Raw genomic sequence first — 18860 nt, 5'->3', positions numbered from 1 at the left:
CTCCCTGAACAATACTCATGAGGGAAGCTGAGCTTTTTTCGTGCACTTTGCCACTGATAAACTGTTTGATGAAAGCTTGACTCAAATATTTAAACAACCCAATCGAGTTGGGGGGTAGATAGCAGTACCACCTTTGGGCCATGCCAAATAGAGTTTGGGGAAAGGCCCGACATTTAATAGTGTCGTTCACGGGCTGTAGTAACAGGGTGTTGGAGAACGTCATGCCCTAATTTGTAGGATCACCAATACCATTATATGCTTTAATGGGGGGCATCTTGAACTTTCTTGAGATGTGGGCATCCATTATCTCTTCAGTGAATGGCGGGTTTGGATTATCGGGGTCTCCTAGGGGCATCAAATCACTTGAATCAGCCCTTGGGGTTGCAGCTCCCCGCCTTGGCATTGGACATTCCAAGTCTATGAAAGGAGGGAAAATCCATTTGTCTTCCTATTTGTTGGGGCCTTGGTGTCTAGTGCATCTCGAGATCACGCTTCAGCCTTTGGATCTCAGCTTCATGAGCCCTGATCCTCTCTTGTACATCTTGGGAAACCGTCACATAAATGCTCATGGGCTGTTGATAATCACTAGGAATTGGATTCTTACTAGCACGTCTCTTCCTTGGAGCGACTTTTTCGTCCGATGAGTCAGAGCCTCTAGCAGAGTAGGGTCCAGAGAACTCTCGATTCTTAGGGATGAGAGCCAAGCCACGAATGTATTGGGGCGTCCGCCCTTATCCTTCACTTTGATTAGAGAGACCACTTCCTTCAACCTCTGGGTATAGAGGCATCCCATAAGGTGGGTTGGTAGTCCCCAGAGTCACGACAGTTGAGTACTCGTACCCGATGGGCTGGGAGCCCAACTGCGCTTACACATGTCGAAGAGGGGGATTCGGCCCTTAATGAGCATGGGCATTCATCCCTTGAGGAGCAGGGGGATTCGTCCCTTGAGGATCAGGGGGATTCGTCCCTTAAGTTTGGGTGTCAGCAGTCGCCGCTGGAATTGTTCCACCTTGAGTGGCATAGGTCAAGTGTGAATGAATCTCAATAGAGGCCGAAAGTGTCCTCGTAAGGATTGCATTGGTGGTTCCCCCAGTAGTTCTGCTCCGTGTGTTCACCATGGTTTGTGTTGTCTTCCCACAGACGATGCCAAATATTGTGGAATAAACACCAGGGTTTGTTAATATTTAATTCTAGAGTTTGTGAACTTCGAGCTTTAATGGTTGTTCCCGCGATCGTGGACCGCCTGCCCTCGCAAGATGGCTACGTATCTCTATGTTGTAGAGAATCAAGTCAAAAACATAGTTCTAGATTAAGGGCTAGAGCCCTTTATATAGAGGTGAGTCTAGGATTAGACTCGTGTTGGGAGACTTGGTGGACAAGTCTCCAACTTAGATGGTAATTAGGACTCTTGTAAGGTAAGGGATTCTAGATTCTTCCTTGTAGGAGTTAGTGTCCATGTTGGAGGTATGTCTTTGGCCTTTTAGCTGTGTTGGGCCTAGTCCGTGAACAGATTGTGTTTGTGGACCTTGACCAGTTTTGCTCGTGGGTCTTAACGACCTTGGCTTGTGGGCCTTGACTACTTGGGTCGTCTTTAGTCTGTGACAGGTCTTGATCAACCTCATTTGTATTGGGCTTTGGGCAAGAATTTTAAGAGTAATTAATGCGACATTTATTGTGTCTTTAGACATTATTTCTATCTATATCAAAACCCGTATATTATTATTTCATACGTGATATTTAAGTAGTTTATACTTGTGCATTACTATTATAAACTAAGTTCTTGTATAGCTAACAAATATTTCGGTACCCATCAAAAACTTAGTCAACAGTTGTAAATAAATAAGTCAATATTGATTATTAAAACTTTTTTTAATTATTTTAAAAAAATATTTATTATAAATTTTAACTATTTCAACCAATTTTTCCCCCGATTCGACCGTTTAATCATGTGTCGCCCGCCTTTTGACTGATTGTTTTTTGAAAAACGCTCTTTGACATGATTTCCTATTATTCCATTAATTAGATGATTATTATAAAAATGATAATTTGAGAAATGTGGGTACATGTATTTTGATTAAATATTAATATTAATATTAATTAATAATAAAGAAGAAAAATAAGACATGCGAAAGATAGAAGAATATTAAAAAAAAAAGTTATTGAGTTAGCGGATAATTTGGATATATATGGAGAACAAAAAAAATTAATTAAATGATAATTCACTAATGAGGAAGAGAGAAAATAAGTGGATGAAAACTAATTTAGAAATGGAATATGCAAAATAAGTGGAGGGGTGATTAATAAATGAAAAAGAGATAATAAGTGAAAGAGTGATTAAAAGATGGGGAGCGGGAGTGAATGAGTATAGAGTTGGATTGGAGAAGAGAGAGAATGAATGAGAGTAGAAAATAAAAATGGAATAGACATTTTTAATCTTGATTATAATTAAAATTAATTATGGTTAAACTTAACTCAATGGCATAATTTGATCATTTGTAAAGATGGGTTATTTCAGAAATTATATGGGTGGAAATCTAGGGAGTGCTAGGTCCGTAGAGAACCATTATTTAAAAAATATAAATATAAAATTAATTTTATTTTTCATCATATATCGTTACAAATTTTAATTACCAAATTAAAAATAAAGTTGCACAATTTTTTTACTTAAAAATGATTGAAATTTGGTAAAATAGTTTAAAGTGGTTCTGTAGTAGAATCACAGTAAAATCATACTTATCAAAAATTATTCTACAATAGAGTCAAATTTAAAATCATTTTTTTTCAAATTTTAATTATTAAACATTTTATTATATTTAAATATAAATATTATTCTACAAAAATAACGAATTTGATGAAATTTTATAATAAAAACAAGGTTATTTATGATTCTCTATATAAGAAGGTTCTCTCTTGAAGAAACACATATACATGTATATTGATTTGTCCGTACCTTTTCGAATTTTGAATTTTTGTTTACCTCCCTAGCCTGAGTTGTTTTACTTGTTTGCAATATATTTAACGTTTCAGTCCAATTCATATTTAGTCCGTTATTTCGGTTAGTTTTTTGAAAGGGTTAAATAGTAGATGGTGTTATAGCTAAATTTTGGCATTGGGTCATTTCGGGTCAATAATGGGTCGATTGGAATCAAATTAGGGCAAAAGAATGAAGAATTAGGTGGACGCACCCTAAGCCGAGAAATACTTGACGTGGGAGTAAGTTTGTGATACAGGAAGAAGTAGATACATTTTATAGAGTGAGGACGCGCCTTCATGAAATGAAGAATAAAAGATGGATTGTCTGTGTAAGTCAGGGAAGAAGTGTGCATTCCACAAGGTGAGGACGCGTCCTGGCTTAATGAAATGCATGGTTTTGGATTCACTTGCATAGTTTGGGCTTGTTCTCACCTAGGACAAGGCAAACAAAGATAAGTTCAGGACGAGGCAAGCATGGAAGGAACAATGGAGGATTATTTTCACTAATGTATTTGTTGCAGGTACTCTTTGAAGAATTCCCTCCATGAGTTGGTCAAGGAGGGAGATGTCCGTGAACAACTCGAAGGCCTCCAGAGGTATGCCTGATGATTGAAAGCCTCGTCATGTATTCAACGGTGTTCTTGTTGGGGATGCGGGGTTAACTTTGGTGTGTGCTTTGGGAGCTATGTTCTTGCATTCAACTGGTGTCCTCGTTGAAGAACTTTGGAGTCATCCTGTACTTTACACCCAAGAGCTTAGGATCACCTGTCCTGCTATCTGGTGGGTTATCCTCATTCGGGGGACAAGGACGCGTCCGGCATTTGGGGTGAACCGTGGCTATACTTGCGTTCATAAATCAAGGGAGATAGTTGTAGCGGATTGTTATCCTTACGCAGGGAGATGTGCTATCCGTGAAGTCCTACGATTACTAACGAGCCTTGGGACTTCGCGGTTGGGCCTCATAGTTGGACATTCCTAAAGCTAGCGAAAGATGAATTCTGGAGGGACTACTACCTGGCCTATGAATAATAGTCTAAACCCATTAGATCTTGTTCTCCAAGAACTACGTCAGGTTTGATCCCTATATAAAGGGTAAATAGGCATATTGAGAGGGGAAAGAAGTTTAGAGCTGATAAGGAGCCACCATTTACCCTAATCAATCTCAACCACCAATTAACGCACAAACACCACACACCGCTTAATTTCCGTCGAAGAACCACTGTCACATATCTTAATTTCGGCGAGAAACCTCCAAATTTGTTTTTACCATTTTCCTCCGTCAACGCATGGTCTTAAATTTATTACTCCCTCCGTCCCATATTTCTTGGCTGATTTGACTTGTGCACATAGCTTAAGAAAACTTATAAAGTCTTCTCATCTTAATCAATAAGCGTCTTTTTTTCATAATTTACTACTATCTCCAATAAATGAATTTTCTAGGAACTTTTACTTGACTCTTGGAATAATGTAAATAGTTATTGATATGCTAATATTTTATATAACAGTCTATATAAATACATGCACGTAGGTGTGTATTCAAACAAACACAAATTTTATTTTTTCCATATACACATTATCAAATGGAACCACAGATAAAAATATTTTTTGATCTCAATGAAGCACCACAGGTACCCAAAATACTTGAGGCTAATGAACCTGAGCCACTTGAAAACATATCTATTGAGAAGTAGCAGTTTATCATGTAATGGTTAAGCATATTCATATCTTGCTGTGATGGTTAGTTTCTTTTGTTTCTTTTTAAAACTTTAAATAAATTATTAAAATTTTCCTATTCTTTATAAATATTCAAATACAATATTTTGGTTAAGAATATTTATATCTCAATTATTGTAATTTAATAATATGTAGATTTTAATTGATCTCACGATTATTTTTCAGGTTGTTGCTACTAGTAAAGATTATTAGGTGAACAAGAAGAATAAGCGAGTATAGGTGTTATATCTATTGTCTAAGTATTCTTATTATTTTTGTATTAGAAATATGGATGCAATGTATGAAATATTGAAGATATAAATGTTATTAAATAAATGTGGTTGTCACATTTTTAATAAAATTGTGATGTTGTGATTTTTTTAAAGCACAAACTATTATTTTTAAAATAAATAAAATCATAAAAAGATGATAGAATAAATGCATATTTTGTTTTATAAATTTAATTAAAATAAATTGACAAATTATAACTAAAACTACACTTTTTTCTTTAGAACATAACATAAAAAATTAACATTTTATAAACAATACAATTAAAATTTAAAACACCAAACTTAAAATTTCAAAGATTGCACATCAAAAGTAATTTAGCTGCAAATGGAAAAAATCACATATTCCTAAACTGTTGACAACTCATTGATAACAAAGTTGATGAGTTCTTCCTCGCACATTAACCGGAGAGGAATGGTTCCATTTGGATATTGATCATCATCAAAATGAGGTTGCTTGAAATTATTACCACCACCAGCCTTCATAATCGCCATCATATTTAATTGTACAGTTAAAAATATCTTGTTAAGTTTATCATGGTGAAGGTCTTCAAAAGCTTTTTCAACCGCAACAATAAGTCCATCTATACTTGTAGGTGCCTCTTCATGCTGCAAAGTTTGAATTGCTCTAAAAAAGCCCAGGTCTAACACATTTAAATCGGGACTATTAGGCGGTTGAAAATATAAACGTATATCAAATCCATCCTTTTTAGCATCTTGAACAAATTCCAAATCATTCACATAAATATGTGGTTTTGCATTATCTTGTTGGACAAAATTGATACCACTTACATTTCCTCCTGGCCATTTGGATCGAATATCCGAAATTAGTTTATTTATCATCATATTTATAGTCACATCTTTGGTTATCGTATTTATTGGTTTAGTCTCTAACATGCCCGCCGTCCTATTTTTACTTCTTCTCTTAGCAGATTCTTTTGTAACAGTGGATATATACCAATTTTTTCTTAAAATATCATGTTACGAGATGCATCAAATCTTGGACGTGCAACAGCATATAGAAACATTATTTTATCAATAAAGGTTGAGCTTTTTTTATCGTAGGTAACCCACAGCCGCTACCCGGGTGCGCACTGGGTAAACCCTACGGGCTCACGCAATAGCCTGCAAATCACGTGAACTAAGGTAAATTTCATTTAAGCGAAAGACTCTAACTTAGGAGGTATAATCATAAATTCTCCTCCCGTGGGATTCGAACTTGTGACCAAGAGAATAGTTATCCCCTCTTTAATCAACTGAGCCAACCCTTGCGGGTTAAGGTTGAGCTTTTACAAGTACGCAATGGAGGACTCTCATCAGGAAGAAGATAGTATCTTTGACATTTTTTTGTCATAATGAACCATTTTTCATCTATCTGAATATAATTCATCGTAATTGAAAATAATGAAATATTGGAATTAATGTCATGAGTAAGCATAAAGAGACAAAACCTTAAAAGAGCTTTCTTGTTGTCATCGATCAAAAGTGGCTTGACGGGATTTGTATTTGGGCGCATAAATCCTTCTCTAACCCGACGATGTGAAGTAGACTTTGCTACTTGGATAGCACTCGCTAAAGAACGAATGTTAGTACTTCTCTGACCATGCTGCTATCAATATGTACTCTTTTTCTTCCTGTATTTCTTGACTTACTTGATAAATCAATTCCATCACAAATATTTTATTTACCAAGTGACCATATCCTTGTAATTGTACGAGTAGAAGTAGAAATTTTGCAGCTACAATGGCCTTGAAACCCTTCTTCACCTTCATAGTTTTTCAACAGGTATTCAAACACTATTCTCTTTTGTTATACCGTCATATGTTTAAAACCATCATTTCACTTGTATTTTTTTATTTTCCATGACTTAAAAAAACTCAAGAATATGAATGTGTTTTTGATTTTTATAAGGAGGTGTATGTACATATCAGTCACTATTGTCATCTTTTTATATAGGCTAGAAAAAGTACATATGCCAAGGGAAGGAATGGAGGGAGTTTATTTGAGTTTAAACTAAATTTTTATTAGCACATCACCCATTGATTTCGTGTAAACTTGAAAATTAAGGAGGAGTTTAGGGCAAGTTTGTTAGTCTTTTGTGTAAGTTAATTTAGACAGTTTATTTAATTTTTGGACCCCAAAATTTTAAATATGTTTTTCATGTTGAAATAGTTTTTAAAAAAGTTTAGAATTTCAAATTTGATATGTAAAAAGTTTATCAATAATTTTAATTTACTCACTTCTCAAAAGAATAAAAGTGAATAAGTTTCAACAAATTCAATTTTAAAGTGTTAAGTTTGATTATAAAGTTCAATTTTAAATGTATTAAAGGTAATAATGTTTCTTATTTTAAATCGTGTTATATTTTACTTGAATAAAATATTTTTATTAAATTCACTTATTTTTTGGAGATCAAAAACTAAAAATATATGTATCATGTTCTAACATATTGTTTGAAATATATTTCGGTAATTTGATATGTATATTGTGAAATAATTCTTACTTCCCAAAATAATAAAAATGAATACATTTCAATAAATTGTTTGGTTTTAAAGTGTTTAGTTTGACTATAAAATTTAAATTAAATGTATTGAAGATAATAATGTTTCTTATTTTAAATCGTGTTATATTTTACTTGAATAAAAATCTTTTTTAATATAGTTGTTTTATGGAGATCAAAATGTTAAAAAAATGTGTATCATGTTCCAATATGTTGTTTGAAATATGTTTTGATAATTTAAATTCTATGTGTATATTGTTAAACAATTCTTATTTACTCACTTCTCAAATAAATAAATATTTATAAGTTTAATAAATTGTTTCATTTTAAAGTGTTAAATTTGATTATAAAAAATTAAGAAATGTATTTAAGAAAATGATGTTTATTATTTTAAATTGTGTTATATTTTACTTGAACATAAAATTTTTATTTAATTTATTTATTTTGTTGAAATCAAAAATTAAAGTATGTATATCATCATATTGTTTGATGATAATGTAAATTTGATATGTATATTGTGAAAGAATTCTCGTTTATTCAATTCTTAAAAGAATAAAAATGAATGAATTTCGACAATTTATTTGATTTTGAATATTTAAATTTAATTTTAATTGTATTCAAAAAAATCAATTTAGTAATTAAAATTTTATATGCATATTATAAAAAGTTTTCAAAGAACATGTATTTATTATGTTTTCAAAAAACAGGTTATTAACATTGATTAGGCAAAGATATTAATGATTTTTAAGAGTACAAGGGACAATTATAAAAGTAACTCGGCCAATATGGGGGACGGATGGAGGAGAATTTTAGCATTATTCTCACTCCTAAAATGTTGAACAAACAAAGTGCAGCAAGTCAGCAACACATAATTTAAGAAGAGGAATATTTTCAAGTTAGTAGGTCCGCGTTTCGTACGTGCACTTTTGAGTTTTTTGTTATTTTCATTCACTTAAAAATCTCGAATTTAATTAGAGTTTTAAAATAAATGAAATCATTTAAATCAAATGTAAAAAAAATAATTTTGTTTATAATTACTAGTGAAAGTAAATAATCAGATTAAAACCTAGGTAAAGATGGGCACGGGCATTCTCCATGACTGGCGTCTGGCCTGACTAAATTTTTTAAATTTCTATTTCTCATAAAATTAATAAAAAGTGGAAATTATGCTACAAATGAAACTTGAAAGTGAGATATTGAAAACAAAAGTTAAATTAAGTTTTTTGTATATTTCTCCGTTTAATACTAGCCTAAAACTCGTGCGATACACGATTGTTTTAAATAATTGTCATTTTATTATTTGTATTTTGATATTTTATTAATTGTATTTGTTAAAAAAATATGTATATCTCAATAGGTATAACCGGATATATCTTTCAATATATTCTAATAACTATTTATAATAATTAGATTTTAAATAAATAAGTTTTACACTGACACGATAATTAGATACTTAAAAATATATATCTGGCCGAATTAAATAGGTCATGTATTTAAATTATGATATTTTAATTTACATATGATTACTATTATATCTACTTATAAATTTGATTTAAAAATTTCAATGATTATAATTTACTCACTAAAACTACAATTGATTATAATCGAAGTTTGAAGTGATTTTTTATTAGTGATTTAGCGTGATAGTGCTAATGTTGATATGGTATATATTCTCAAAAACTTTCGGTTTGAGATCAGTTTCAACACGTATAATGAAAGTCGAGATATATGTGATGTATCAACTGAGGCGGATATAGAAGTGTATAAGCTCATGTCTAATGTAGTTTATAAGAACCTGTGCGATACATAGATCATTTTAAATTTATTTATATTTAAAATTTTAAAATATGAAACTTGTCATTTAAAATATTTAATAATATTATTTGATAATAATTAAACATACACATACATGTATATGTAAGTGATATCCTTAAAATAAGATGTATCTAACAAAAAATAATATTATGGACTGTGACATATAATTTTATTGATATTTATAGTTGTGTATACAGATAATAATAATATTTTAATTAAAAGATAAAATTTAATATTGATTATAGTAGAAATTACCCTTAATTTGATTTTTTTCTTCTTTTGACCCGGATCAATTGTACACATTATTTTATTATAGTCTATGACCCATTATACGTACTAAATTCAACTAATTATTTTCATCTTTAATTCAATTTGTTTAAGCTCAAATATATGATATAATTTTTTTAGCCAGTGTAAAAATATATTTTTTTATTTTAATTGGTCTAAATATTTTTTATTTTAATTTTTTTTCTTGGAATAATAGCATTAAACTTTTTTAGCCTTGTTGAGTAGTATACAATGTTTTATTTTGTTTTAGTCGGGATGAGTAGTATATTATCTTAATCTAGTTTGAATATTAATTTATTTTAACCAGATGTAACAAATCAAATTAATTATTATTAGTTTTTTTATTTATTATTTTAGCATGAATGAATGGTATAATTTTTTAAAACTAAATGAATAGTGTGTATTATTTTCTTTTATCCCATGCCATTGTACCTCCCGCCGAATTATCTTTTAATTTGAATAATATTTTATTCGGTTCAATAGTATTATTTTTTTGGGTTCGGGTGAATATTATGTATTATTTTGTTTTGTTCCGAATTTATTATACATATTTATTTCTAATTATATTTATGTTATTATTTTGTTTCTACTTAAATTAAATGAGAAGATTTTAATTTTTTCTTAAAATAATTAAACTTGAAACATCTGCCTATATTTTATATTATTTGTAATTAAGTAATTATTTTGATAGATGTCGCGTATCTTTTGATGAATTCGAAAGATAATGTAATTGTTTATTTTAGCTAAAAAAATTAGTTTGCGATAAGAGTTTGTTAGGAGGAAGGGTTCAAGGGTGTTAATTAGATTCGACTACGTATAAGCCGTAAAGATATGGACTGTTTTGTCGGAATGTTTCTTGTTAAGGATCATGGGTCTCGCGTTGGTTTCTTAAATTAATATTAAATAGGTAAATATGAATAATTAATTAGTTTAATGAAAATAATAAAGTAAATTTCAACAAGTACTGACCGACCGACTACCAAATTTTTAATATTTCGTTTTTATATAATAGTATAGATAGTATAGAATATAGATAGATAATCAACATATATTAAAAAGAATTGTTCATAATATTTTTAGAGAAAGATTTGTTTTATTTTTAGAAAATAAAAAAGATAACATGTTTTACTTAAAAATTATATAGATTAAAAAGAATTGTCTAAAATATTTGTAGAGGAAAAAGTTGTTTTAGTTGGTGAAAATGAAAAAAGGCAACGTATTTTACTTAGAAAAGTAATTGGTTAAATATTAATTAAGTAAGGGCAATTGAGTAAAATATTAATTTTTTAAGAAAGGGCAATTATGTAATTGAAGAAAGGACCGTAAAGTTTCGTATTTAATATAATAATATAGATAGATAAATAAATAATTCAAATTCAAAAATCAAATATTATTTTATTTATGTAATTGAATTGTAAGATAATTCTTACTTTAAGTATATTTGTCTTTACATTAATAGTAAAAATTATTTAACAAATATTTTTTACCGTGAATCCGTACAAAATATATCCGCGATAGCTATGGGTTAGAACTGCACATGGTTTTGACTTTTGCATTGAATTTAGAATAGAGGTTTTTTTTAAAAAAAAAAAAAAGAAAAGAAAAGAGGGTTTTTGCATTGTCTTGAATATGAGATGAGATTGTTGATGCTAAGTTATTCTTGTAAAGTAGTTAAAAATTTATGGGTTACTAAAGTCAATGAACTTAACAAAGTCTTTAAGTAAAATAATAATTAAATAAATTAAATAACGATGTAGCTGAAAAATGGTATCTATTAGTTATTAGTGGTATAATATTATTATTCTATTTTATTAAATAAACTTATATGTGATATTTATACTAAGGGTAATAAAACTTTTAAATAAAATAAGGGTAATTTAGAAAATTCAGCGTGTACCAAAAAACAGGTACCGTACTAAAAATTTTAATATTTCGTCTTTTATATAATAGTATACTAGATAAGAGAAAATGCCCAAAATAACCAAATTTTGGGGTGACTACCCAAAATAACTACGCCGGAAACAGGTGCCCATTTTACCCAAGCGAACTCGCATTCACTGAATGCGTATTCATCTGTCTTCTCTTTCTTTCATAGCCTTAATCCTCCTCTCGATCTCAGAGCCACCAAACCACCATCTCTCCTTTCTTTCTAATTTCTGCTTCTCCCCAATCTCTCCCTCACCACTTTTCCATTCTACTCCCATTTCTATCACCACCACTATCTCTGCAACTCGCCTCCAACACAAAACCGTCACCCTTCTCATTCATTCAATTCACACATACAAACACAGCCTCCGCAACCCATCCGAACCCAAACACCGCAGCCTTCATCTCCTTCCTGTTTCTCCTCTCCCCCATCTCTTTCTCTTCTGACAAACCACTTGAGGAAGTTACACATAAACACCTTGACAAGGTTATATCAGTTGAAGTGGTACTAGATGCTCATGATAAAAGTAATGTCAAATAAAAGCTTATTCTATTTCTTGAAGATGGAAGAACATACAGAATGTCAGAATCAGATGTGCTGAACAAATCTCTGAAAGAACTTTAATTCTTTCATTATCTTTTGGAGATAAAGTCTGAGATTATCAGAAGATGGTCAAATTTCATCATGAAGACTATAAGGGATAAAGCCAAAATCTCTGGATCAAGGGTTGCAGAATTTATTCCAAAGATAGTTGAAGATGATGGAAGTGAAATTCCAATGAAGAAAAATTCTGATAAACTTGAGCTTATTCTGAAAGAGAAATGTTTGTGCTATAATGAAGACTCATCTCATCCAAGGGTAATCAGACTTGGTGATGGATTAGAAAGAAATCACATCTCAACACTTAGGACCGCAATCTACCAGATTGGAAGTCAAGATGAAGAAATGAAACAAGTCAAGGCTACATTAGCTCAAGTCCTGAGAAACGCAGAAGAGAAGCTGATATCAAACTTTGTCAAGAATCACTTTGGATTCAGATTGACTCAGTAAAATTGGTAAAAGCTGCAAGGACTGTAAGTTGTAGTTAGTTGTCTAAATAAACTCTCATTGTATTTGTACTTAAATGTTTTTAACATCATCAAATCTATTAAATTGTATATTTTTCATAAATTACAAGTTGGGGGAGATTGTTAGATATATTTGTGATGTCATGTCTAATCTGTTGTGTTTAGTTTCGGAACTTAATATCAGGACTTATCAGGACTTACTGGAAATCAGAACTTACTGAAGTCAGAATTTATATAAGAACTTAAGGCCGTCAGGATTTATATCAGGACTTAAGTGCGGGTACTTCAGATAAGGAATGCAGTTGATTTACAGGAGAGGATCTGGACTAAAACAAAAGATGATATGCATGAAGAGTTGGACAACTAGAAGACTTGTAAAAGATAATATCTGATTGATATATTTTAGGAGACATAATTATATTCAATATCAATTAGAAGATATCTTGTAACTGTGTACTATATAAACACAACTTAGGGTTTACACTATAAGTGTTATCATTCACGAGAACATTATTCATTGTAACCTAGCAGCTCTTAGTGATATTGTTCATCACTGAGAGAGTAGTTTAACCTACTTTGTAACAGAACTTATTATATTAAATAAACTTGATTACTGTTACATACTTGTGTTCTAAATCGATTTAATTGTATAAACACTATATTCAACCCCCTTCTATAGTGTTGTGTGACCTAACAAGTGGTATCAGAGCATCTCTGTTGATATACAAACAGTGAGATCCAGTTTATAATCATGTCTGATGAAACACAAACTCCACCTAAGCCCACCAAAACTCAAGATACTCAAAACAATCAAACCCACAGTCGATATGAAAGTATTAGGGTTCCCATACTGAGAGAATCTGAGTATCCTATATGGAAGATAAAGATGGCTATGTTTTTGGAAGCCACATATCCAGAATACCTTGATAGAATCAATGATGGACCATATAAGCCTACCAAGCTCTCTATTGCAGTTGCTGATCAACCAACAAAGATGATACCAAAGGGGAAAGGTGATTACACACCTGAAGACATCTCATCTATTGCCAATGATGCAAGGGTAAGGCATCTTCTTCATAGTGCAATTGACAATGTCATGTCAAACAGGGTAATTGGATGCAAGACTGCAAAGAAAATATGGGATGCTTTGGAGACAAGATGCCAGGGAACTGAAGCCATCAAAAAGAACAGGAAGACTATACTCACACAAGAGTATGAGGACTTTGATTCAAAAGCTGATGAATCATTAACTGATTTATATGACAGGTTTTCCAAACTCTTGAATGATCTGTCACTGGTGGACAAGAATTATGATCTTGAAGATTCAAATCTAAAATTTCTTTGAGCTCTTCCTGAAAATTGGGATTTGAAGTCTACTACCATAAGAGACAACTATGACCTTGCTGAAACTATTCTTGATGAAATTTATGGTATGCTCAAGACTCATGAACTTGAGATGGATCAAAGGAGCAAAATGCATGGAAGAAAGTCAAAGACAGTTGCTCTTAAAGCCGAGGAGGAATCTCCTAAAGTGGTTATCTTAAAGAGAGGCAAAGGAAAGGCTCTCATTATACAGTCTGATTCAAAGTCATCATATTCTGATGATGATGATTCAAAATCTGAAAATTTATCTGAAGTGGATGTTGATGCAGAGATGATGCAACTGTGTGCTCTTATGGTGAAGGGTATCACAAAGATATCCTACAAGAAATTCAGAAAGGGCAAGAAGTTTTCAATGAAAGGTGGAAGTTCTGAAAAGAAAGGGTTCAGAAAGTCTGAAGGCAAAGGAGGAAAGTCTGACAGAGGAGACAACTCAACTGTCAAATGCTACAATTGTGGTGAAAGATGCCACATCTTTCCTGACTGCAAGACAGGAAAAAGTGATAAAGGCCCAAACACTTATCACAAAGAAGAAAAACTGGGCAGACAATTCAGATTCTGAAGAAGAGGTGAACTATGCCTTGATGGAAAATGCCGATAGCAGTTCTGGAACTGCTGAATTGAAGGTACCTCATTCAACTCTTACTTTTCATACTGATGATATTTCTGAGCTAAGATTATATCTTAAAACCATGTTCATTAGTTTTAGAGATCAGACTTTAGAAAATGAAAGATTAAAATCTGAAAGTCTTGCTCTTAAAAACAGAAATGACTACTTGGAAAAAGAGTTAGTTATATTCTATCAAACTCAGAAAGAAAGAGATGAGGCTTTTTATATTAAAGATGAACTGCTAAAATTGAATAAATCTCTTAAATCTGAACTGGAAAAAGAAAAGGAGATAATCAAAACTTGGATTAACTCTGGAAGAACAACTCAAAAAATCTTAGAAAATGGAAATTGGAAAGAAGGACTAGGTTATCTAGATGATAAAGAAGAAAAGGAAACTGTGTCATCTAAACCAAACTTTACCAAGAAAGCTGAAAAGCCTAAAGTTAATCCTGTCAAGTTTGTGTCAAAAACTGATGTGTCAAAATCTGAAAAGATGAATGATTTTAAAACAGAAGTCAAAGAAAAGTCAACTTCTGACAAATTAAAACAGGATAAACCAACTCTGGTAAATGTTGGCTTAATGACAAAGAAGCAGCTTAAGTATAAGCTGAAAGAGATTTAAAATGTGAACAAGGTAAAAGAAGCTAGGAAAAATAGGAATGGAAAGGAAGGTGTGAATAAAAGCAATAATTATATGCCTGTTCCTAATGCTCCTAGAAAGAAATGCTATAATTGTGGAAACTCTAACCATCTTGCTTCTTTTTGCAGGAAAAATAAAGATATAAACTCTTTACCTCCTAGATCAGGAGTTAAGAGTCAGTCTGTTAGGTTTAAACCACAAAATCCTTGTTTTTATTGTGATAGTTTATGGCATTCTATTTATACTTGTAAGTAATATCATAATTTATACTATGATAATTATCAAATAAAATCTTCTTTAACGAAAGTTAGTGTAAATTCTGATGCAAAGTCTGATATAAAGTCTGATAAAAACATGTTAGCATAAACTCTGAAACTAAATCCGCTGCAAATGCTAACAAACTTAAAAAGGCCAAAGGATCTAAGCAAGTCTGGGTCCTTAAAACTAACCAATAGTGGTCTTTGTGATTGCAGGGCAACATGAAAAATATCCTAGTTCTGGACAGTGGATGTTCAAGACATATGACTGGAAATAAAGCCCTGCTATCAGACTTTGTGGAGAAAGCTGGCCCAGGAGTTTCTTATGGAGATGGCAACATGGGAAAGACTCTGGGATATGGCAATATCAATCTTGGGAATGTCATAATTGAATTAGTAGCTCTTGTCTCGGGACTTAAACACAATCTGCTAAGTATGAGTCAAATATGTGACAGAGGTTATCATGTGGATTTATTTGAAGAACACATTGAAGTTGTAAGTAATTCTATAGGCAAAGTGGTTCTGAAAGGTTACAGACATGGTAACATATATGAAGCCAGACTTTCAACAAATTCTGATGGTTCTGTAATCTGTCTGTTAAGCAGAGCATCAATTGAAGAAAGCTGGAATTGGCACAAGAGACTCTCTCATTTAAATTTCAATAATATAAATGAGCTAGTAAAGAATGATCTTATGAGAAGACTGCCAAAATCAGTATTTTCTCCTGATGGCATTTGTGACTCATGTTAAAAGGTAAAACAAAGAAAATCTTCATTCAAGAGCAAAACTGAATCCTCAATTCTTGAGCCTTATCACTTACTGCATGTTGATCTATTTGGTCCAGTCAATGTCATGTCCATTGTAAAGAAGAAATATGGTATGGTTATAGTGGATGATTTCACAAAATACAGTTGGGTGTATTTCTTGCACAAGAAGAATGAAACTACATCTACTCTAACTGATCATGTTAGACAACTGGATAAGTTGGTCAAAGATTATGTTAAAATCATAAGAAATGATAATGGCACTGAGTTCAAGAATTCAATCATGGAAGAGTTCTACAAAGAGCATTGAATAAAGCATGAATTTTCTGCACCTGGAACTCCATAACAGAATGGAGTTGTAGAATGAAAGAACAAGACTCTTATTGAAGCTGCACGAACTATGCTTGATGAAGCAAAGCTACCAACCTACTTTTGGGCTGAAGCTGTGTAGAATGCTTGTTTTACACAGAATGCTACACTCATAAACAAGCATGGAAAACACCATATGAGATGGTGAAGAAAAAAAAGCCAAATCTGAAATACTTTCATGTATTTGGATGCAAGTGTTTTGTTCTTAAGACTCATCCTGAACAGCTGTCAAAATTTGATCTAAAAGCTGATGAAGGAATTTTTGTTGGATATCCACTTTCCACAAAAGCCTTCAGAGTCTACAATTTAAGAACAACGGTTGTCATGGAATCTATCAATGTATCTTTTGATGATAAAAAGATTATTGGACTTGAAGATTTCAATGATCATGATCAGCTGAGATTTGAAAGTGAAGGTGTAAATTCTGTGTTGTGTATATGTTGTGTACTTGATGATTTTATGAACAAAACACCTTGGTAGATTTTACTTAGTAAAAATGTAGCACTCGACGGATAAGGATTATAGTCCCGACGGATAATTCATTTTGGTTGACGGATGATGTCTTATTATCCATCGAGTGAGTAGCTTATGTAACAATAAGTCTGTAGCACATTTCTGCATACACATTATTTAGAATCTGTAGTAGTACTTAGGTCATGTTGACTTTAACTAGGTATGCAGAATAGGTTGATTAATTATACATAGATGATGTCTTGTAATTCTGCATAAATGAAATGGAGTCAAGTGCCTGATTGCTACCCGACGGATAAACAACAATGAATTCGACGGATGATCAACAACCCGACGGATGATCAATAACTCGACGGATGATCATAAACTCGACGGATGATCATAAACCCGATGGATAAAGAATTCAAATATTTGTTGACAGTGACAACACAGTCACATGCGTCGAGTGTATGCAAATGGAATGTGGTAGCCTATTCAACTGGGTTTTCGAGAACAAATAAGCATTGCCATTTCCATGCTATTATGAAAATATTCAAAAATGCTGGAATAGAGTAATGAAGTAGCATTGTATTAGACTTGATAGTTTTTGTTTTATTATCCTGTCTTATTACATTGTAATCTTGGTGATATATAAACCAAGAAGCAGTAATAGAATAGTATGAACTAAGGAACTAAGCAACCAAGAGAGAAACATTTGTAAGCTGTATTCTTAGCATTTCTCTCGTTCATAGTTGTTATCATTTTGTAAGCAGCTGTTAGCTTTTTGCACACAGAGTTCTCTCGATATACATTATATATCTATGGTGGAATCATTCAAATCCACCAGAAAGTTTTTAAAGACTCTTGTTTTTAATTACTTGTGTTTTGATTCATTTCAAGTAACTATTCCGCATTCTGCTAATCAATTCACACTTATATATATATTTGAGTTTAAACATTTTTATTAAAGAAAAAGTTTCAAGAATTCCATTCAACCCCCCTTCTGTAATTCTTGTTACATTGTTAAGGGACTAACAATTGGTATCAGAGTAAGCTCTTGAAGAACAAAGAGTTTAAAGATCAAAACAATACAGCAAGATGAACAAGAAGGATGTTGGAGTCAAGATTCCTTTTCTGGATAAAGATAATTACCATCATTGGAAGGTAAAGATGCATCTTCATTTGCTTTCTCAAGATGAGGCCTATGTGGACTGCATAGAAAGAGGCCCTCATGTTCCAATGATAGTTGAAACTGGAAATGAGCCATCTGTCCCCAAGCCAAGGCATGAATGGTCTGATCCTGATATTGAACAAGTCAGGAAGGATAAAAAGGCCATAAATATCATGTTTAATGGAGTTGATGGTGATATGTTTGACAACATTATCAACTGCAAAACTGCCAATGATGTTTGGGATACAATACAGATCATCTGTGATGGCACTGAGCAAGTTAGAGAAAACAAGATGCAGCTACTGATTCAGCAATATGAGCATTTTCATAATGAAGAAAGTGAGTCTCTCACTGACATTTTTAGTAGGTTTCAAAAACAGCTAAATGCTCTAAAGTTGCATGGAAGGGTCTATCAGACAAAAGACTCCAATCTGAAATTCCTTAGATCTCTTCCAAAGGAATGGAAACCAGTGACAGTCTCATTAAGAAACTCACAAGATTATAAAGAGTTTAGTTTGGAGAGACTATATGACATCCTGAAAACTTATGAGCTTGAAATAGAGCAAGATGAGAGGATGGAGAGAGGAAAGAAGAAAGGAGGGTCCATTGCACTAGTTGCTGAGTTAGAGAAAGAGAAGAAGATGAAGAT

This window comes from Apium graveolens, chromosome 5 (genome assembly GCF_009905375.1).
Source record: "Apium graveolens cultivar Ventura chromosome 5, ASM990537v1, whole genome shotgun sequence".
Taxonomy (NCBI): Eukaryota; Viridiplantae; Streptophyta; class Magnoliopsida; order Apiales; family Apiaceae; genus Apium; species Apium graveolens.
This window is presented reverse-complemented; position numbering follows the sequence as displayed.